Here is a 22964-nt window from a genome sequence, read left to right as displayed (position 1 = left end):
TACAATCTAATTCGTACAATTTAGTACAATTTGCTCATCCCCTCATTGACGGTTAGGGGTGGGGTTAGGTTCCACGCCTCCTTTTTAAAATTGTACAATTTCGTATGACTGAACTCGATTGTATGAATTGTGCGAATTTGTATGAATTAGCCACTAAAATACTTACGTTTTCTTGTGAGATCAGGCTGACCATACACATGCCGAAAACATGGTATTGGTTTTCTACAATGTCTACAAAAATCTCACTCTCACATGAAAAAACATTGCTAGTAACTCCTAGTAAATATTTAGCATAGTGTATTTGAACAATACTGTAGTAAAGTACTTGATTTATACCTAAATGAGTTTGTTGCAGTGATTCTGCAGAATGTAATAAGCATGTATGCCATTTCCCATTATTAGGTAGTGGCTGAAAGGGCATCATCTGTGTGTAAAAAATAGGCTAGAATATGCTGGTTCATTCCGCTGTGGTGATCTCTGATAAATGAGGGACTAAGTCGAAGGAAAATTAACGAATGTAGGCTATACCAAATAAAACATCCAATAAACATCTGATAAAAATTTAATTAAAACAAAATATCTATTTAAATCGTGAGTAATAGTTTGCTCTGATCTTTATCTTAAATAATAATATTAAATAATAATTAAAATTATAGATCATGTACACTGTATGAACGTAATCAATAAATTAGCAGTTTTACATAGTTTTCTAGCAGTTTGACAACTTTAAACTGAATTTTATTAGCATTTTTAATAGTTTAAAGTGATATATTGTCTGAATTGGGGTTGTATAGTATGGTACAAAAACCTTGTGATAAACTGCCAGGACATTTTCTGTTATTTTACAGACTAATTTCTCATATAGATATTATTTCTTATACATTATTTTATTTCAAACTACTAAAATATCAATAAAAATCACTTTCAATGGAAAGATAAATCAATGGGGAATGAGACAGGATGGGAGTACAGTGTTCAGACACAGGGATTGTCCCACAAAGTTGAGCTCCAGCCCTAATAAACACACCTGAACCAGCATATCAGGTATTTGGGATTACGGGAAAGCTCCAGGAAGGTGTGTTTGGGCAGGACAGATTAAAAACTGTTAAACACAATGTACATATACAACATTCCCTTAATGATATAGGAATATTTTACAAGTTAATATTCAGAAATATGCAATTTACATTAGCTTTTAACAATATATTTCATAATATAATACCGTTTATAATTCAATAAATAATAGCTTATATATACAGCAAATTGACCACATGTAAGAGACTTAATGTTTTTACATTTTGAATACTCAGGAATTAACTCATTCAATTGTGATCCTATTTCTCAATTTATATAGACCTTCAGGGCAACTGTTTGATTAATAATGTAGAAATATAAAATGAATAATAATACAATATGAAATGCTTTTCAAAATGTGTTGAATATAGGTCCAGCAAAAATTAGAAATATCTGTACATTAAATGCAAAATGTAAAGATTTTGCAACTTCTCATGATGCTGTTATTCATGTTTCTGTCTGCATCCCTGTAATGGTGTCAGTGTTTCCCCTACCATTATATTAGGGGGGTGCCCCACCCTCCCAACGGCTTTCCCCGCCCCCCTTGAAGTCAAGTTCATTTATATATATATATTATAATATATATATATATATATATATATATATATATATATATATATATATATATATATATATATATATATATATATATATATATATCATATATATATATTATAATATTACGTATTGATATTTTTTTTTATAATTTTTTTTATAGGGCCCTTTTTTTTTATAGAGCCAGATCACAACTTTTAATAAGCTAAATAGCCATATGTAATGTCTTCATTTTATAAGTATTAGACATTCATTTTGTAATTATTGCACAAATATCAATAAGTCATCACAGAATTACTTAGATCAGTGGTTCTCAAACTGTGGTACGTGTATAATTCAAAATTTATTAAAAATGATGTATATAATATGCCATATATATAGGCTATATTTCTGAGGTAATCTGCCAGGTTTTTTAACTGTGCAGAGCTGTAGCTGCTTTACTGGGCCTACTACGCTACTGTATTTCAATACTGCTCATTTTGGTGGTACTTGGAGAGACAATTTTTTGCTAAGGTGGTACTTGATGAAAAAAGTTTGAGAACCACTGACTTAGATAGTTGTTTCTGATTTTTGTTAGTCCTGATTGTTGCTTTCAAATACAATCAATCCATTATTATACAATTTGCTGTGGTGCTCATTCATTTTTGGTTGGTGCTTCTAAAGTTTTGAAGTGCTACCAAGTAAAAGAGTTCATTTCGAGCCCTGTACATGCTTAATGTACAGTATTAAAATGTAAACAATGTATTTTGTGACACCATGATATAAACAATAATTTTGTTCATACAATACAGTGGGGGAAATAAGTTTTGAACACGTCACCATTTGTCTCAGAATTTCTAAAGTTGCTGGTGACTTGGAATTAGGTAACACCCAAAGAAATCCGTATATGCAAAGAAATCAAAACTAATTAGTTTACAAATACAATTACGTTTAATAAAATTAAATGACACAGGGAAAAAGGATGGAACACATGAAGGGAGGTGTAGAAAGGCAGTGAAAGCCCAGACAGCAGCTAAAATCTCTCAGTAGTTCTTCAGCAACCCTCTGCCCTTCCTTAGAGTAAATTATTATTCGCTGCTTCAGTCCAACATCTACATTAGCAGCAGGATAAAGATGAAACCAGGGTGGACATTTCAGCAAGACAACGATACAAAACACAGCTAAGGAAACTCTCAAATGCTTTCAGAGAAAGAAAATCAAGCTGTAGAATGGCCCAGTCAATCACCTGACTTGAATCCAATAAAAAAATACAAAATAAAGATCAGATTTGATAGTGGAGACCCACTGAAGCATCAAGATTTTTACACTCTGTCGAAGTCTGTGAGAAACTCACACCTGAGAAATGCGTGTTATTTCATTCTCCATGTGAGAGGCGACTTTAAGCTGTCATCATTTAAAAGCCTTTTCTATAAAGTATTAAATACATTTCAGTAGTTCAAGACTTTCTCCTTGTGTCATTTCATTGTCATTAAACAGAACTCATTTTTCAGATTTTGTCTTGTTTTATTTTTATGTTTGTATTGTTTGGATTTTTACCCAAATCTGGTTCAATTTCATGACAACAGCTCCTTTGTATAAATTGCTCCCAGGAAAAAAACAACACTTATTTCCCCCGCTGTATATTGCACAGCTGACAACCAAAGTAAAAAAAAAAAAAAGCTTGCTAAAATATTTTTTTCTTTCAACAGACTCACTGTACCGTAAGAAAGACAGTCGTGTTTGCAACAACATGCGGGTGAGTACAAGAGTGTTCAGCTGAACTATTTGCTTAAACCACAAACCCATGCTCAGCACACTTTAGTTTATGTTTTGAATTAATATCTGTCTTCAAATTCCTTCCAAAAACCACCAACAATGCCCTTGAGCCGGAAATGAAGCATGTCAAAGATGACTAAGAGGACATTACAGAAGCTTTTAATTACCGTACACCTTTACACTGTAAATCAGTGTACAGTACCTGACAATTAGACACTTGCATAAGAATGCTTAAGGTGTGGATTGAGTTCAGGTGGAAATGATTGAGAAATCAGGCCAAGATTGTTTTCCATTCAATGTGCACTTATAATTTTTATTTGTATATTAAAAGACATGCTAAATTGTGAGTCTGTAATTGAAAGAAAGCAATTGTGAAAGTTTTTTGTTTTTATTTTTATGACAAAGCTTTCAATTGCAGATTGAGATTGAGACTGAGACTTTGCTATGAAAGATCATTGTTGATATTTGTTCCACAGCTGTAAAATTAGACATTTTCTTTTGTATATTTAACCTTAAAATATAAAAGCCGTCAACATCTATTAAAAAACTGGCACATCAAAGTATGAAAATGATAATAGATTTGAAGTAAAGGACACTGAATTTGGTTGAATGAGAAACTTTGGGGAAATACAGAGCATGAGAGATATTTTCCAGAATTCTCATGTTTTAAGCAGCGGATGCCCTTCCAGCTGCTATCCATCTCTGGGAAACATCCATACACACTCATTCACACACATTTACTATGGACACGCAACAAATTATGCTTTAGAGAATAAATTTTTTTTTACAGGAACAGAAAAATAAGCTCATAACATTATTTCTGAGTGACATTTAATGCCCTGTGTAAATACAGCTTCATGAATCTATCTATCTATCTATCTATCTATCTATCTATCTATCTATCTATCTATCTATCTATCTATCTATCTATCTATCTATCTATCTATCTATCTATCTATCCATCCATCCATCCATCCATCCATCCATCCATCCATCCATCCATCCATCCATCCATCCATCCATCCATCCATCCATCCATCCATCCATCCATCCATCTCGTATGTCTATCTATCGGCTGTATGTCTGTCTGTCTGGATGTCAGACAAAAAAATAAAAAGTGATACAGGAACAACCAGTTCAGTTGCTCATTTCTGAATGGAAAGTATGCCAAGAAAGGGTTTGTGTTTTCAATAATGAAACCACTCGCAGTTCCTAAAAAAATGTAGGTATAGGGACTAATTATCACTGTTATTTGGACATTGGCTGTTTATTATTGCTTATAAAGTAGATATTTTGCACAATCTTCAATATAATACAGTATCATCAGATGCTTGCGCTGAGATTCCATAACATGCAGGTTCTGATGAACGTGAATGCTGTAATTACCAGTCTTCTCCTCTAGATGTCGCTGTTGTATTTCCTTTGCTCGATGATTCAAGATCGCCTCAGTTTAGGCGGGAACATGGAGCTAGTCAATCAATCGATCTGTTCCTCCTTATATACAGTAAGCTACATAATAAAAATGGATATACTTCATAAAGCATGTATAAACACAGAATAATTTATCATCTCTAAACGCCAGAAACTGTGTCTTAATGTCAAACCAGAATCTGAAAAATACAGCATATACCTCAGTACAGTCATTTACAGTTTTTCTCAGTGGCTTTGGTGCATTTCAGGAAGCGGACGTTTCATTTGAATATTTTTTTACCCTTGGGAAAAGCAACATTTCAGTTCTGACATAACATTTATTTAATTAAAATAAGCAGTGGAATTTAAATCATAACAAAAACAGACAGGTGCAAAAATCTGGGCACCCCATCAGAATAATGACATCAATATTTTGTAGAACCAATTTATAGATTTTTGATGATGTTCAAGTCTAGAGATTGGGATGGCCATTCAAGAACATTTTATTGTGTATAAGCATGAATTCCTTGGTCAATCTGGAACTATGCTTTGGTTTATGGTCCTGCTGAAACATCCAACCCTGTCATATCTTTTAACTGATTCCTAAACATTGATCTTCAGAATCTGCTTATACTGGATGGAATCCATGTGACCTTCAACTCTGATAAGTTTTCCAGTACCGTGTGCTGGCCTCACATCCCCACAGCATGACGGACCATTCACCGTACTGTATGCTACAGCAGGGAGCACGTGCTTCTCTTGAAATGCTGTTCTTTCTCTGCCATGCAAAAGCACCAAATAACTCTATCTTGGCTTCATCTGTCCACATGCAGTGAATTTTACCAAAATGATTCAGGCTTGTCCAAATGAGCCTTTGCATACCTCACGCAACTCTTCTTGTTGGCAGAACGCAGGGTAACACTTTATTTTGATGGTCCATTTGAGTATTAGTAGACTGTCTGCTTAATATCTGTTGATACTGATGCTAAACAGACATTTAACTGACTTAAACTAACCCTAACCCCAACCCTAAAAGTCTACGTATAATCTATTGAGAATTAGTTGGCTTGTTTATGAAATGTAACTTAAATTCAGCAAACGGACTATCAAAATAAAGGGATACCAAGTGCAGAAAAGGCTTCAGCATCACTTACAATTGAGCTGTTATTAGTGGAGAGTGTGCTGGACTGTGGAACGATCTACAATGACATTATCAGCAGCAAGATGTTCCTGGAGCTCTTTGGAGGTGGTCTGTTGTTTGTCTGTGACCATTCTAACCATTCTTCGCCTTTACCTTTCAGAAATTTTCTTGGCCTACCACATCTTTACTTCACCAGAACTGTTCTTAAGGCCTTCCATTTACTTACTATATTTCTAACTGTGGACATAGAGACTTTAAGCCTTTGTGATAGCTTTTTGTATCCGTCTCCTATTTCATGTTGATGAATTATCCTAGTTTTAAGGTCATTAGGAAGTTCTTTTGAGGTTCCCATGTTGCTACTTTCTGGTGCACAATAAGAAGAAGCACAACTATCAGCTGCCTTAAATGTCATTGTTCATGATTGGTTGCATCTGTGTTAGGATTGTTAAGATTCACTGAGTCACTCAAATCAATTTTGTGTTGTAATCAATTAGCATCAAGTGACTACAGGTTTTGAAGTCCACACGAAGTGCTTATGATTGAACACAGCTGATACTTCATCAGCTCCGTATATTGCACCAATCAGACGAATACTTACACACTATAAGTTACCAGAGCTTTCTACTCCAGTCATCTTCGTCTTCATCTTCCACCTCTACTACTCACCTTTTCTGATATGGCGGCATGGCTGCCCGGTGTTTAGCACTGTTGCCTCACAGCAAGAATCCCGCTGGTTTGGCCTCTTTGAGCTGGTCAGCGTTTATGCGCGGAGTTTGCATGTTCTCCTCATGTTCGTGTGGGTTTTCTTTACAGTCCAAACACATGCGCTATAGGTGAATTGGATGAACTAAATTGGCTCTGGTGTATGAGTGTGTGTGAATGTGACTCAAACCAGTAACCTTCTTGCTGTGAGCCGACAGTGCTAACCACTGTGCTGCCCAGATTGTATTTTTTTTCTATTTTATTTCTCTCTCTTCAAATTTGGGTTAGTTGAATGTTAATGAAATGAGTTTAATGTAAAAAAACAAATAAATAAAAGCTGGTTCTGTATGCAATGAATGTTTTTCCTTTGTTTTTTGTTTTTGTTAAACTGGTTTCAGCCAAACACATTTCTATTGGTGGATTAAGTATAAAGTTTTAATATATTTTCTAATAATAATTTGTATTTTTTTCATTGGAAAATATATGTATTTTAATATGTAATAATTATCAGTTCATAAGAATACATTTAAAACATGCATCAACTTGTTTTTGCTGCATTTGTTTGACTTGACTTTATCTTGATCAGCGGTGGTTCATATCATTGTGTGTTCTTGTCATTTGATGTTGTCTTTACATTTTTCCTGTTTGTTTGTCTTGCACGCACATCTTGGTTTAATGTTTGGGTTTTTAGTTATCGATCTTTGGTTTAAAATGCTCTTCTGTTGAATGTGGCTTTTAGTAAGAGGCAGCTGTGAATTTCTGCTGAAGGCTGTGGTTTATGCACTTTAGGGTAGTTTCACTATTATGACAGATCTAAAATTTATTTACATTGAAAAAAACACTAATATTTTAGTAAAGTTAAAATCAATTTATTACCCTATTAGCAAACGCTGTCGGTCACACTTTATTTTGATTATCCGTTTGGTGAATTTAAGTTACATTTTATCTACATGCCAACTAATGCTAATGGTTTTATTTTCTTTTTTTCAATAGTTCTCATGTTTAACAGAGCAAGGAAATTTGCACAGCATGTCTGATAATATTTTTTTCTTCTGGAGAAAGTCTTATTTGTTTTATTATGGCTAGAATAAAATCAGTTTTTAATTTTTGAAAAACCATTCAAGATTATTAGCCCCTTTAAGCTTTATATTTTTTCAATAGTCTACAGAACAAACCATCGTTATACAATAACTTGTTTAATTACCATAACCTGCTTAAATAACCTAATTAACTTGGTTAAGCCTTTAAATGTCACTTTAAGCTGTATAGAAGTGTCTTGAAAAATATCTAGTCAAATATTATTTACTGTCATCATAACAAAGATAAAAAAAAACAGTTATTAGAAATGAGTTATTAAAACTATCATGTTTAGAAATGTTGAAAAAAAAAATCTCTGTTAAACAGAAATTGGGGGAAAAATAAGCAGACTTCAACTGTAAATACATTTAGATCATTTACTTTATTCCTTACTATTGGAATGTGAAGAGACTTTCAACAAGCACAGCAAAAAATGTTTCTGAAGACAATCACCTACTACTGCACCTTTATTAAGGCTGATTTATACTCGACCCATCCACATATAATTATACATAATTCTGTAAGTAATCATTTTATAGTTTGAACTTAGTTGTGGTTTACTAAGTAGTTTACTTTTTTGTTTACTGACACATTTTTTACTTGAAGGATTCAGATTTCTACCTTCCAATCAGCATGGATCAGCGTTTATCCTTTTCTCATCATCCTGTTTCTTTTTTTTTATTAAAAATTATTATTGAATAATGAATAAATTTAACCCATTGCCTAATATAAGAATGTTCAGTGCATTTGCCTGTCTCTTTGAAACTATTTTCAGGAGCCACCAAACTAGGCAGAGGTCACGGAGACCTCGAGTGAAACTGAAGGGCTGAGGACTGGAAACATCTGTTTCTATCGTTATTTATATTAATAGTTACTACTGTCTAAAATGTCTAAATTGATTTTTCTATTTTACAGTTAATTTTTAAAAGTTATTCCTTTTTATGCTCGATAGACTTTGTGTGTAGTGAAGATATTGTTGCTGAATGTTGTTTAAACCAGGTTTTAGCTAGTTTGATAAGTCAGCTTAACGTACACAAAACGACCTTGAGTTTCCTTAACAGATTGCCTCTTGCGCCTATGGATGCCTCCATGGTTCAGCTTTTTACAGGTCGGAGATCAGCTCTTAATATTTTAGGGTCGGCCTGAACCCAAGAATTATGCCGCCATCCATATCTGGAGTTACAAATAATCCTTCATTGATGCACACATTTAGAATAGTCTATTTTTGCTTTAACCAATGGAAACTGTTTACCTGGATCACACTTTTTCTGGACTTGTGTAAAGAGTATAATTGCTGCATTGTTGTATTGTAAGGCAGATCGGCCTATAGGAACTCATTGCAAGTGTTGAAGCTGTCTTCTGCTGATTAAACTGCAAACAGTAAACTTCATTTATTTCTTTGAATCTCTGATTCCAGCTCTTCTTCATCTGACAGACTGGTCATTCTTTTGGTATAAACTGGAAATAACCCCTACATACTACTAAAAATGACCTTTGTAACTGCTGCATTTTTGTTTAAAATAGAGAAAATCGAACTAAAACAAAAATCAAGAGCTTGTGAATCTTAATCAGCGCTTGTCCTGCATCACAAGATATTTTACAGTACTCACACATAATTATTTATTAAAATGTTTATTAAATGCCCACAGGATAAATTTGGGCCTTTATTTTATAAAACATTACATCAGAATGTCACAGCAAAAATATCACATACAGTACAGCTCCAGAGACAATGCAAGTCATACTGTTGTGTATAAAACAGGCTGTAGAAACAATAGCGTGTAGTCAGATAGCGTGTAGTCAGAGCATCAGGATGAAGGTGATCAGAGGAAGACAGAGAATCAGAAAGCTCTGAGTGACACTTTTAGCTCCGTTACATAGATTCCCTGAACAACAGGAGAAGCTCTTAAATGGACCCGTTCCTTTGGCATCACAGAAAGATTTCGATGCACATCCTTTTAAAATCTCTGGCTGGCCTGAGAAATCAGCTGGGGGAGGGGAAAGCTTAATTGAACTGGATTCTGGTAGATTGTGATCTGTATCAAATCTCAAACACAAGAGAAATACAAATAATGTCTTTTTTATTTTTTTGTTTCCAGATTCTCACCTGTTGCTGTAACGCAGTGATCTTCTGTCCCTGAGCAGCTCAGAGAATATAAGCAACTGTTCTCCTTACAGTAGTAACACATCTTTCCATTAGGAGTGCCAGTGCTGGGATCTACAGCAGGAAAACAAAAGGTATTCCTTTATTTACTTTAGCTGCTGCATTAATTCAATGGCCCATATGCACAGCTAGTATAAACTTTCAGTGAAAGCTTAATGTGACTATTTTCTATTTTATACTTTCTTTGTACAGCATCCATCATGTAATGTAATTAAAATACAATCAGTTATATAGATTTAAGCATTCATTTAGTTGTGCAAGCGTAAAACGAGATGAAAGACCGTGTAAACACAAAAATCATTAATAGCAGCAGCGCAAAAACTCTATTGAAAATACTGGGGTATTACTCCATATTTTAAAGATATAGTGGGGAAATTTAATTTAATGCAGTGCTTTCTGTCCAGTCTGAGACCCACTTTATATCGTATACAGAGATGGGAGGTAACGAGTAGAAATACTTCGGTACTTAAGCTGATTTTTCTGGTATCAGTACTTTACTCCACTACTTATTTTTTGACAACTTTTTACTTTTTTTTTTTTTTTTTTACATTTTTACACATATCTATAATTTCTACTCCTTACATTTGTTAAACCACGGTTGTTACTTTCGTTTTCATGTGTTTGGTGGCGCGATCTATATTATTGCTTGTCATTGCGCAATACAAACAATTTTTTCCTTATTGCGCAACTGTGTGCTGCAGCGCGCGGCCTTTTCAAGGCTATCGCGCACCATACATGGGCTAGTTTATGAAGATTACTTTGAGAAAGGCTAGGATGACTACCCAGATGAGACGGAGGGAATTTAAAATGGCTGATGCTGCCCTGTTTACTTGGTAATATGGAAAAAGTTTTTTAAAGTTATGTGAAAAAATATATAGTGTTTATCAGAGGCATTCCTAGACATAAAGCTCTACCGGGGCACAGCACCCCCTCCAAATAAATAAAAATAAAAATACACATAGCAGTATTATTGTTATTATACAATTTTTTTATTCTAAATAAATAACAGAAATTAATCCTAAATGTAACTAAAAACAAAACACAACTGGGGTGATGCTAAGATACACTGTAAAAAATGGCCGTGATTTCAACAGTAATAAAACTGTAAAAATGCTACAGTACAAATCCGTAACCTGGTTAACGGTATGTTTCCTTAATATACACGGCGAATAACCGTAATTTGCTTTTCCAGAATTCCCTGTAACGCACATCACTTTTTATGCTTTTTGTTGACATTACTATGGATCTTTTTAGTTGTTTCCCCATCAGCTATGTACATTAGAAATTTATGTTACATCTAATGTTGATAAACAATGTATATTTCATGACTTTAATTTTATGCATGTTACCATACTGGTGTTTACGAGCTGTGTGAATGACACTGAACACCTTCTATACTGATACACTTTTCTGCTTGTGGGAAAAGTTGATTGTGATGAGCATTGGTTCCTTTTTTTGTAACTTGCTCTTCACCACCTGCATATGACTGTGTTAACGTGTCTAACTGTGTAACAAAAGATGTGTAGATGTTGATCTTTCAAAATACAGACATATTACCTCTATAAATTAATACAATATGGTAGTTTACCGTAAAAATGAGAAATTACTTTTACGGTTTGTACTGTAATTTTAACGGTAAAGTACTGGCAACCACAGCATCGTTTTTTTTTACCGTAAACTTTACGGATTTATTTTTTAAAGTGTAATTTAAGAAATCTTTTGAATAAATATTAGTTTTATTAGAATAAAATTATATAGACAATTCAATAGACTACAAATGTTTTGCTAGAATGTTTTATAGAATTATCTGTTGTGTGTTGTCTTAGACCCGACTCAAGGCCGAGAATTACAGTAGGTTTATTAAGTCTTACCTCACTGACTTCATCCCTCCTTTCTGCTTCATACCAAAAAATCTATTAGGAGCCATGCAGTAAATAAGATCACCATCACATTATTTAAACTTTGTTTTGTTGACTTGCAAAACTCACTGCGTGTCGGTTTTCGGATTTTTTTCGGCAGAGCAGAGCAGAGCAGCGTGTCAGCGTCAAGCAGGAGTGGTGTGCGTCAGGCGCGCGGGTATGTTTTTTTTTTCTGCGCACATGCTCAGTTTGCTTTTTGATTAAACTACATTGCTTTCATCAGCGTAAGTTTGGTTGTACATCGAGAATGATGTCTTTATTCGGGGATTTACACTCTTAATAAATACACTTGCATATAAGGTAAATCGTATCTCAAAGCATTTACTGGGGCACTGGCGATTTTTACTGGGGTATGAGCCCCAGTAAATGGGGTCTCTAGCGACGCCCCTGGTATATGCTTGTTTTTACGTTATTTAAAATATGTGGCTAAAAAATAGCTAATTACAATTAGTTTTTTGATCGGTAAAAAAAATGCTTAGCAGTTACCCCCTATGTACAGTACTGTAAATCTGAAATTTCATTTTTCATGGTCTTGAAAAAAGTCTTAAATTTGACTTTGTGAAACCTGCAAAAACCCTGTAATAATGGACAATATTACTTAAATGCACATTTTAAAATAAATTAAATTAATATACCGTACTATACTGAAGCTTGTGATGCAAAACTTAATTAAATATTTTGTGTTGTTTGTGTTTGTTTGGGTGTTTTTAAACATCAGCTTTATAATAAGAAATGCTGCCGACAGGCACACTTAATTTTACTGTGTAAATAGTGTTGAATTACTGAAAAAATAGGATATACTCAGCATGGTATAATACCTGGTGCATCTTCTTTGTTGCACCGGTCACTGTTACAGCATGTAGAAGACATCTGTGAAACGCCAAAGTTTATGGTCCCAACTTCACAATCAGCAGAACAATCTTTACCCTTCATTTTAAGACCTAAAAAACATGAATGATCCATTTATGATCAACAGAACTGCAGGAATTGTTTTAAAACATTTAGCATTTTTAAAATACTACTTGTATTGTTAGCATTAATTGTCTGGTAGAAATGAAATAAATGCTGGGAAACTGTTTCTAATGATTTGTAACTGCACTATTATATATTCCTCCTAAAACACACATGAGAAGAGTCATTTCCACTGCAGCAGCAGAAAACAATACCACAATCTGCATCAGTCAAATTCAGCAGTAAAGTTCAGCTCATAATATTGGCCTTACCAAGGTTGCTGACCAATGTGACACTCTCACACATAGACTTTCCACTGGGACAGGTTATTTCTGATGGAAATATACATACACCCATCACACTGCCACACTGGTAACAGCTGAGAGAGTGTCCTGTAGTGATGAAGCAGAGAGAGAGAGACATTAGTGGTCTGTGTTTGTGTTCAGTAGTCAGTAACATTACAAACACTGCGACTTACCTGAAGTAAAGGCGACAAAAAGAAGAAAAACTGACACTTGCAGATCCATCTTGCATGAAGCACTGAATGAAATAACATGTGTGTCTCACTAAACATTATATAGCTTGTAAGAAGGGGAGGGTCTTAAATTTTTTTAAAAGAGGGGTGGGTTATGAGAAAGCGAAAGTTTAACGGACCCTTGATGTATTTCTGGAATCAGAAATGTAAGTCATTTATTTGGCAGTTTGTTAAAAAGGTTGAATGCACCATTACAGGTAGTATATCGTCCTAAATCATTTTTAAAAGTGATAGTTCAGTCAAGTTGACTCTCATCCTGATGTCTATCCAAGACCAGGGCTGAATCTGTAAAAGAAGGTTTCGTTTTCACACTTGATTTTACAGCCAGTTCACCCCAACTTCACATTTGTGAAACTTTACAGAGTGGTCAGATAGTGAGGGGGTCTCATCATGATCGCACACAGAAAGGAATGCAGTTTTTGCTGAGAATAAACTCGGCAATGTTTTAGGTGGTTAAAAAAATTCCGATAAGGATAAAGGTGTTTCCTTCAGTTTTTTGGCCAGGCAGTGGATTTGTGTTAACCCTCTCATTGACTTACAGGTCAAAAATGAGTCGTGCACTATTTCATCAGCAGAAAATAATCTTTATCTAAGTTTGGGGGCGATATGGTGGCTCAGGGGTTAGCACTGTCGCCTCACAGCAAGAAGGTTGCTAGTTTGAGTGCCGGCTGGGCCAGTTTGCATTTTTTTGTGGAGTGTGCATGTTCTCCCCGCGTTGGTATGGGTTTCCTTTGGATGGTCTGGTTTCTCACACAAGTCCAAAGACATGTGCTATAGGTGAATTGAATAATAAACTAAATTGTTCATAGTGCATACCTGTCAACCCTCCCGTTTTTCCCAGGATTCTCCCATATTTTACAGTTTTATCCTGCTATCATCCCGTAAAGGTATTTCCCTGTATTTCTCCTGTATTTTCAGTCTTTCTCTGAAGGGTGGCAAAAAAACATTTAAGAGCCGATCCTCCCTATACTCAACCCATACCACCGAACCACCAGGGGTCGCCATTACTCTTAAATGTGAGTCTGTTCTGTGCTTTCGCTTTGTTCGAGTATGAAAACATTTTGAAATAAACATAAAACGGCACCATTCCCTTTTATTTTTATAACAGGTGCTGTCTCCCCTTCATATTCAATCCTCAAAAACAGTCATATAGCGCTGCATGACTGTCAGCTGACGCGCTCCATAGTGATAAAATAGAGTAGACGCTGTTTCCTAAATGGATTCTGTACTCGTGATTTGAAGCGGAGTGAAAGTCTGGGTTTTGGGTGCATGTTTGAACAGACATATAGACATCGGGGTCGGGGGAATCCCTTATTATGGTGGGCATATCCCTTATTTTCACATCCCAATGTTGACATGGTATAAGTGTGTGCGTATGAATGAGTGTGTATAGATGTTTCCCAGTACTGGGTTGCAGCTTGAATGACATCTGCTGTGTAAAACACATGCTGGATAAGTTGGAGGTTCAGCAACCCCTGATAAATAGAGAGACTATGGGCCTACTCACTCTATGCCATCCATACCGTGCCCAGGCCCGTTTCCCGGACCGTTTGAGAAGTGTGAGTGCGCTGAATCGGGCTCAAGCACGGTTCACTTGGCCGGCCCTGGCCCGGTTGGAAGAGGTGGGCCTGAGCGCGGTTCACTTGGGCTTTGGCACGGTACGCTTGTGTGTGAGTGGAAAACGCGCCAAAGCCCGAAACTGAAAGCGAGACGTGACTTTTAAGGGGCTGTTTCACATGGATTTATTAATCATTCTTACTGTTCAGTGAACGCAAACTACCGTAGCTTATTAAATACGCAAACCGATAACTGCACACCAGCTGCGCGCCTTCAGCAGACCTCCTCATTTCTGCAGCACGAGAGCTTTATGATTGTTTATGAGCGCCAAAAGTGGCGGATCTGTTTGGCGAAATATCTTACTGCGTGTCACCGCATCCCTAAGGACTGTTTGGCGAAATATCTGACTGCGTGTCACTGCATAACAAACAACTGAAACGATATAACTAGAGAAATCTCCACTGTGCTGCTGAGTGAGAGAGCGCTTCTCACTGAACAGCGCAGCAGCGATGACGTAAGCGTGCCCAGGCCCGATTGTGTTGTGAGTGCGGGCCAGGAGGGGGGGACAAGCGTGCTTTGGCCCGGTTCGAGGCAACTGTACCAAGTGTGAGTACAGCCTAAGCCAAAGGAAAATAATAAATGAATGAATCTAAATTTGGGGATATTTTTTTTTTTAATGTCTCCTTACATTAGAAAAAATGAATCATTTTTGTATTTTCAGTAGACAATGGAATAGAATTTTGTTTTAGGGTACAACTGTCCTGCCAGCTATCAAACCTTTTTTACACCACACCAATACAACAAATTCCAGAGGGCCAGGGTTTGAATTACAGAGAGGGTTGGGGATTCTGACCCCCTATCTAACGCTAAATCCCCCTGAAGAAAAACAAAACAAGATGTATGGGCAGTCACTACTTAAATAGTGAGTAAGAGTTTGCTCTGATCTGGATCTTACATAATAACATTAATAACAAAAATAATAGATCATATACACTATGATCTGTAATATTTGTAAAGTTTTTCCAATTTGTTTCATTTTTCCCAGTTTACCTAGTGAAAAAAACAGCTTAAACCAGCCTAGGCTGGTTAACTGGTTTTAGCTGGTCGATCAGGCTGGTTTTAGAGGGGTTTTGGCCACTTCCAGGCTGGTTTCCAGCCATTTCCAGCCTGGTCTTAGCTGGTCAGGCTGGGAGATGACCAGCTAAAACCAGCTTGACCAGCCTAGCCAGGCTGGGAGCCCAGCCAAAACCAGCTATATCCAGCTTAAACCAGGCTGGTCAAGCTGGTTTTAGCTGGATTTAGCTGGTCATTTTCCAGCCTGACCAGCTAAAACCAGGCTGGAAATGGCCAAAACCCCTCTAAAACCAGCCTGGTCAACCAGCTAAAACCAGCCAACCAGCCTAGGCTGGTTTTTGAATTGCATTATGGGACCTTGATCTTTTTTTTTTTTTTAAGAATCTTTAACCTTAAAATGTACTTTTAAAAACTTTTGATATATTTTAAATTTATATATTGTCTGGGTTGGTGTTATATATTACAGTACAAAAACCTTGTAAGAAACTGCCAGAACATTTTCAGTTTTTTTACAGACTTAATTTCTATATAGATATTATTTCTTATAAATTATATTATTTCAAATTACTAAAATGTCAATCAAAGTCTCTTTCAATGGAAAGTGAATTCAATGGTGAATAAGACAGGAAGGGAGTTCAGTGTTCAGACACAGGGATTGTCCCAGAGTGTTGAGCTCCAGCCCTTTTAAACACAACTGAACCAACCTAAAACAGGATTACTGGAAACCTCCAAGAAGGTGTTTTTGTAATGCTGTGTAATATTGTGCATATATAAAAAAGTATTAATATAAACAATGTATTTTGTGACACCACGAAATAAACAATAATTTTGTTCATATGATATATACAGTTGGGGAAATCAGTATTGAACGCGTCACCATTTTTCGCAGAAAACATATTTCTAAAGTTGCTGTTGACTTGGAATTTCCACCAGATGTTGATAAAGAAACCCATAGACAGTATGCTATGAAAACTAAACTAATTAGTTTACAATTGCAGTTATATGTAATGAAATAAAATGAAACGGGAAAAAAGTATTGAACACATGAAGTAAGGGAGGTGTACAAAGGCATGCAGTGAAAGCCCAGACAGCAGCTGAAATCTCTTAGTAGTTCTTCAGCAAACCTCTGCTCCTCCTCAGTGTAAATGAATATTCGCTGCTTCAGTCCAACATCTACATTAGCAGGAGGATGAAGATGAAACCCGGATGGACATTTCAGCAAGGCAATGATCCAAAACACAGCCAAGGAAACTCTCAAATTCTTTAAAATAAAAGAAAATCAAGCTGTAGAATGGCCCAGCCAATCACCTAACTCGAATCCAATAGAACAGTGGTCTTCAAAGTATTTTCACTAAGTACCACTTCAGAATAAACTTGTCTTACCAAGTACCACCATAATCAACAGTATTGAAAAAAAGTAGCGCAGTTAGCACAATTAAGCAGCTACAGCACTACACAGTTTGAGTCATATTCATTCAACGAAATTATATTCCATACAAAATATGAAGCCTATCAGTGGGTTTTTGTCACGTGACTCGAGGTGCAGTATTCTAAAAAGTTAATATGTTTTTAAGTGGGTACGCCTGGAATATGCAAGCGCGTCGTGCTGCAGTTTTTACTCATTTTGTTAGCCTGAGGGTTAAATTTTGGCACTCTAGTGACCGAGATGTTGATGTCAATTGAATTGATTTTTAGCAGCTGATGACTCGACGCACTAAAGTAAACATTTTAAACACATCGCTTTGATCATAGGCTTTAGAGAACAGCCAATGTTGATCACAATGGTGTTATTGTATGAATTAAATTATTAAATTGTATTAGTTTTTTCTTTCATTTCTCAGTGATTCTTCTGCGTACCACTAGTGGTACACATACTACAGTTTGAGAACCACTGCAATAGAACATACAAAATAAAGATCAGATGAGACCCACAGAAGCATCAAGTTTTTTACACTCTGTTGAAGTTCACACTTGAAAAATCACACCCGAGCAATGCTTATGACTTCATTTTCCATATGAGAGGTGTCTTTTAGCTGCCGTCATTAAAAAAAAACTCTCCCTTTGTGTCATTTTATTGTTACTTAACCAATTTTTCAGATTTTTTTTGTTTCATTTTTTTTATGTTTGTATTGTTTGTATTTTTACCAAAATCTGGTTCAGTTACATGTCAACAGCTCCTTTAGAAATGTTATTCCCAGGAAAAAAAAAATCTTATTGTCATATTGTACAGCTGACAACCAAAGTCAAATAAAAAAGCTTGCTAAAATATTTTTTTCTTTCAACAGACTCACTGTACCGTAAGAAAGAAGTCGTGTTTGCAACAACATGCGGGTGAGTACACGAGTGTTCAGCTGAACTATTTGTTTAAGCCACAAACTCATGCTCAGCACACTTTAGTTTATGTTTTGAATTAATATCTGTCCTTGAATTCTTTTCAAACACCACCAACAATGCCCTGGAGCCAGAAATGAAGCATGTCAAAGATGACTAAGAGGACATTACAAAGGCTTTTAATTACCGTACATCTTTACACTGTAAATCAGTGTACAGTACCTGGCAATTAGACACTTGCATAAGAATGCTTAAGGTGTGGATTGAGTTCGGGTGGCAGTCATGGGAAATGATTGAGAAATCAGGCCTATGTAAAAGGACATGCTAAATTGTGATGTCTGTAATTGAAGGAAACAAATAGGAAAGCCTTTTTCCATTCATCTTTCAGCAATGATACTTTGATGTGAAATGTTGTGTTATATTTGTTCCACAGCTGCAAAATCATTTTTCTTTTGTATATTTAACCTTAAAATATAAAAGCCGTCAACATCTTTTAAATAAACTGGCACAATAAAGTATGAAAATTGTAATAAATTTGAAGTAAAGGACACTGAATTTAGTTGAATAAGAAACTTTGGGGAAATACAGAGCATGAGAGATATTTTCCAGAATTCTTACATTTTGAATTCACTTTTCATAGATATGCTTGGATGTTGTCGGACTATCCCGTATGTGCAGAAGTATGTGGGCTCTTCTCCTTTTGATTAGTGGACTGGCATCCTAGTGATTAAAACGTAAAGTAACATCATAATCACTCTTCACAGACTTTTGGGCTAAAATGTGAAAGACTGCATGAATGTGTAGCGCCCTCGTGTGGACATAAGAATAATACTGCTATAAACAAAAATGTCTATTTAGTTTAATTTATAAATGCTCGAATCACACAAAATCTGCAGAAACTCACGTCTGGTCCGAGCCCTTACCCTGGAGAATTGTCATTCTATAGCGATTGCTGATTAGCTCCAGAATCAGGGCTTAATTTGCCATATTGACAGTTACACTTTAGCCCATTCAAAAGTATTCGAGTGACATGTCTTTTGGTTCTATACAGCAGGGCCGGAGTGGGACTCCTTTTCAGCCCTGAAGTTTCAAGCCTTAGACCGGCCCACCTCAGTTCACGACCAGTCGTGTAAAGTAACTAATTACAAATACTCAAATTACTGTAATTGAGAAGTTTTTCTCAGAAATTGTAATTTACTAAGTACTTTTAAAAATGTGTACTTTTACTTTTCCTTGAGTACATTTTTAGTGCAGCATCTGTACTTTTACTCCACTACTTTCCTTCAACCTGCAGTCACTACTTAATTTTTTCTTGTCTATAGGAATTAGAATAGTCAGTCCTGTAATTCCTGTCCAATCAAATCACACATAGAAGGTAAATCACCTCATAATGAACTACTTCAAGACATGAGCACTTTAAAGTGTCCAAAAGTGTCCAAGAAGATGTTCAAAATGTTTACACGCATTGACCCAGAGACTGTTTAGATCAGGGATGCCCAAACACAGTCCTGTAGGGCCGATGTCCTTCAGATTTTATCTCCAACTTGCCTCAACACACCTGCACGGATGTTTCTAGAAAGCCTGGTATGAGATTGATTAGCTAGCCCAGGTGCGTCTAATTGGGATTGGAACTAAACTTTGCAGGACACCGACCCTCCAGGACCGAGTATGGGCAGCCCTGGTTTAAATGCATGTCACTGATGAGAAGATGACGGATGTTTACTGTATGATGGCGAAATGGCCTGAAACACCCAGCAGGCACAAGATGTCAACATGATGTCAGATTGAAATTGTACCCTAACGTTTTGGAGACGCTGCATTTTGTTTGGAAATGAAATGGGTTTACATCAGAACTCAACGTTAGCCCGATGTCAATGTCCAACGTCCAACCTAAAACCAACCAAATATCAACGTCTAATAATGTTACAGCTTGACGTTGTGTCGACGTTACCACTATGACATCTATCAGATGTTGAATTTTGGTTGCCATAACTGATGAATAAATGTCAGTATTTTACATCAATATGATGTTTGTTTAAGATGTCGGCTCGACATTGGATTTAGGTCATTTTCTAACAACCTAAAATCAACCAAATATCAACGTCATTTGATGTCATTATTGGACATGAAAATAATGTTGTCCTTAGACGCTGGCTAGACATTGAAATTTGACATCACAACCTAAATCTAACCTAAAATTAATGTTTTATGACATTGTGTGTCTGCTGGACAATGACTAAATGCACTACAGAATGTTACGTTTACACACACACATCCACAAATTACATATAAATGCATCAACTTTTAACAGCGTAATACTCACTACTCATGAGTACTTTTAAAAAGGCTACTTTTTACTCCTAATTTGAGTAATAAAAAAGTAAAGTTTTGAAAGCTTGCAAGCTTTTCTAAGCATTAAAAACAATGCAGGACTTCCTCACCCTCTGGACCGATGCCAGCAATGAAACTAAGATTGAGGTAGGACTGATCATATTTTCTGTGTGGCTCCTTTTTAGATTTGGTTTGATTTGAAGACAAATGATAAGTCTGCGACGCCTTTAGTTTTAAAAACTGTTCCATTTACCAAACACTTTGCGTGCTGCACGCTTCTGACCTAGACACGTGACAGTTCAAAACAATGAATCTGACTCATTCAATGAATGCTGATTCAGACTGTTTCAGCTCATGTCTTTTAACCTAAATGATTCATTTGAAAAACAGAATCGTCTCTAAAGAGTCGTTCGCTCATTATCGTACTGGTTTTGATTCACTGCAACGTAAATATGGCTGCAGCTATGTGACGTTGCGCGACTCACCTTTGTTCACTGTGCGACCAACAGTTTGAAAAGCCCTGGTTTAAACTGACCTCAAACAATCATCAAAATACGAGCTAATGGTTTCTTTTCTGGATTGAAGCATTAAGAAGTGACTGTAATGTGTTTATTTAAGGTCTTTCACACCTGTGAATCGTTTCAGTTGTTCAGAAACAGAGATTACTATTGTTACATTGTTGCTCTTTGCTCTTGGAGCGGTTCGCTTTCACACTGCAGTTTCTAATCGGACCAAAAGAGCTAAAACAAGTCATGTGCGAGTAAACTCTCCTCACATTGGTCAGAGTGTCAGGGTTTATTTTGCAGAGTCCCGCTCAGCTGTCAGGAGAGGTGGTGGTTTGGTGGTGATTGACAGGGTGCGCGCGCGCGATGTGTCTGAGGAGAGATGCGGTGGGGAGGAGTGATGCGACGATGCCTATTTGAGGACCGGGAGGGAGACGCGAGATTACCGGGAGATCATCACTCGTTTGCGGGCATCCGGAGACTCGCGAAACTTTCCGCCTTACTCATAATTCTCACTTCATATAGCCCTATGCCTATTACATATCCATAAAACACTGTGATATAACCGCGCTCGGATCGGATCGCTTTCTCACTGCAATCGAACCGCTCCAGGGTTCATTTCAATCGTGCCAAGACCACCTCATTCAAGCGATCTCGGAGCGATTACTTTGGCGCGGAACAGAGCGCGATTACCCTGTTCACATATGCCAAACGAACCGCGCTAACTGGGCAAACGAGACACGTTCCGAAACAAAAGTGTAGGTGTGAAAGCACCCTTAGATGTGTGCAATCTGAACAAGATTTTACCATAATATAATTATTTATCAAACACATAGAAGCTACAATTTAAAACGTGTAGTAACAATTATTATATCTATAAAATGATAGCAACTTGATCTGATAGTTGATTGTTAATAATTACATTTGGCCAAAGATGCAAAGGAATTACAATTCCAGGAAGATGATGCAGGTCAAAGCTTGATAAGTATATATGTATACAGTATAAACCTTTGTGCCTGACAGTCATGTTTACAGTATGTAAAAATGCAACACAGAACCTGTTTTTTGCTAATGATGGGAAGTTTTCGAGATACTTGTTGCAAGGATTAAAATAGGTAAAGTAACAGTACGAGTTCCCTTTACAGTGTACAGCATTAGCAGAAAGATTAAACTCTATAAGGGATGGTTACCATGTTATCAGTAACCAGCACTCATCCTGATGAATAAGTTACACTTTTAAGCTCTTTTTTTAGTTAATCGCATAGAATAAACGTGACCACAAAACCAGTCTTACAGTATTAAAGTCTAAAAGTCTTACAAAACCTGGAAAAGTCATGGAATTTTGAAACAGCATTTTCCAGGCCTGGAAAAGTTTTGGAAAATCTGAAAAAAAGTTTTGGAAAAGTCATGGAAATTTGTTTAACAAATATTTGCATAACTAAATATGGGTTAGTTTTTACTTCTTTTCTATCCATGGCCAAACAAATGCTCTAACATTATTAGTGCTGTGTGAGCATTATCTAAATCAATTTAACGTAGATATAAAGATTCATTCAAACTAAATAGATTGTTGCATGTTTTAGGATATGCTGTAATAACTTTGACCATGCATTGTTTTTTTCTTATTATTTACCAAGTACACATAGACATTACATGAAACATTAGGTCATGAAAATTTACTTGAAAGTCCTGGAAACGTCATGGAAAGTCACTGAGTTTTAGTAGTAAAAATGTGTATGAACTCTATGTCTTACAATCTTACAGTATTAAAGTCTAAAAGTCTTACAAAACCAGTCTTACAGTATATTGATATATTTTGAAACAAAAAATGCACTGCATGGGCCAAATTAATGTTTCTTTGAAGCCATAATAAGCATCAGGACAT

General features: G+C 36.1%; 1 long non-coding RNA gene across 6 annotated transcripts in view; it reads left to right on the top strand.

Annotated features, from left to right (window-relative positions):
* LOC137488778 (uncharacterized) overlaps positions 1-22964 on the top strand; it is a 385094-nt gene that overhangs the window by 264589 nt on the left and 97541 nt on the right. For 3 of the 6 annotated variants that reach the window (XR_012397097.1, XR_012397099.1, XR_012397098.1), the window contains exons 5-7: positions 3318-3364; positions 9814-9952; positions 18200-18245. This is a non-coding gene — a long non-coding RNA (uncharacterized lncRNA). Of the gene's footprint in view, positions 1-3317; positions 3365-9813; positions 9953-18199; positions 18246-18379; positions 18855-18885; positions 19084-22964 lie in introns of those variants that run through there. The other 3 variants (XR_012397096.1, XR_012397095.1, XR_012397100.1) reach the window with 2 other exon arrangements.

The sequence above is a fragment of the Danio rerio genome, chromosome 21 (assembly GCF_049306965.1).
Source record: "Danio rerio strain Tuebingen ecotype United States chromosome 21, GRCz12tu, whole genome shotgun sequence".
NCBI classification, from domain to species: domain Eukaryota; kingdom Metazoa; phylum Chordata; class Actinopteri; order Cypriniformes; family Danionidae; genus Danio; species Danio rerio.
This window is presented reverse-complemented; position numbering and strand designations above follow the sequence as displayed.